This window comes from Arachis hypogaea, chromosome 16 (genome assembly GCF_003086295.3).
Source record: "Arachis hypogaea cultivar Tifrunner chromosome 16, arahy.Tifrunner.gnm2.J5K5, whole genome shotgun sequence".
In the NCBI taxonomy this organism is placed as follows: Eukaryota; Viridiplantae; Streptophyta; class Magnoliopsida; order Fabales; family Fabaceae; genus Arachis; species Arachis hypogaea.
Genome location: NC_092051.1, coordinates 46,119,046 through 46,120,190, shown reverse-complemented (window position 1 = coordinate 46,120,190; position 1,145 = coordinate 46,119,046). Strand labels below are relative to the sequence as shown.

Below are 1,145 nucleotides of genomic sequence, written 5' to 3'. Positions count from 1 at the left end.
GAGCAGGAGCAAGGACAAGAACATTCTTGTTGAAGCAGACCCTGAACCTGAAAGGACTCTGAAGAAAAAACTAAGAGAAGCTAAAATACAACAATCCAGAGACAACCTTACAGGAATTTTCGAACAAGAAGAGGAGATGGCAGCCAAAAATAATAATAATGCAAGGAGGATGCTTGGTGACTTTACTGCACCTAATTCCAATTTACATGGAAGAAGCATCTCCATTCCTGCCATTGGAGCAAACAATTTTGAGCTTAAGTCTCAATTAGTTTCTCTGATGCAACAAAATTGCAAGTTTCATGGACTTCCATCTGAAGATCCTTTTCAATTCTTAATTGAACTCTTGCAGATCTGTGATACTGTTAAGACTAATAGAGTAGATCCTGAAGTTTACAGGCTCATGCTTTTCCCGTTTGCTGTAAGAGACAGAGCTAGAATATGGTTGGATTCTCAACCTAAAGATAGCCTGAACTCTTGGGATAAGCTGGTCAAGGCTTTCTTAGCCAAGTTCTTTCCTCCTCAAAAGCTGAGTAAGCTCAGAGTAGATGTTCAAACCTTCAGACAAAAAGAAGGTGAATCTCTCTATGAAGCTTGGGAGAGATACAAGGAACTGACCAAAAAGTGTCCTTCTGACATGCTTTCAAAATGGACCATCCTGGATATATTCTATGATGGTCTGTCTGAATTAGCTAAAATGTCATTGGATACTTCTGCAGGTGGATCCATTCACCTAAAGAAAATGCCTGCAGAAGCTCAAGAACTCATTAACATGGTTGCTAATAACTAGTTCGTGTACACTTCTGAGAGGAATCCTGTGAGTAATGGGACGCCTATGAAGAAGGGAGTTCTTGAAATCGATACTCTGAATGCCATATTGGCTCAGAATAAAATATTGACTCAGCAAGTCAATATGATTTCTCAAAGTCTGAATGGAATGCAAGCTGCATCCAACAGTACTCAAGAGGCATCTTCTGAAGAAGAAGCTTATGATCCTGAGAACCCTGCAATAGCAGAGGTAAATTACATGGGTGAACCATATGGAAACACCTATAACCCCTCATGGAGAAATCACCCAAATCTCTCATGGAAGGATCAACAAAAGCCTCAACAAGGCTTTAATAATGGTGGAAGAAACAGGTTTAACA

At 39.9% G+C, this 1,145-nt stretch overlaps 1 non-coding gene across 1 annotated transcript; it reads right to left on the bottom strand.

Moving 5' to 3' along the window:
- Window positions 1-532: 532 nt before the first annotated feature.
- Window positions 533-636, bottom strand: LOC112760189 (small nucleolar RNA R71). Its single transcript, XR_003180641.1, has one exon. It is a non-coding gene; the product is annotated as a small nucleolar RNA R71 (small nucleolar RNA).
- Window positions 637-1,145: the final 509 nt, after the last annotated feature.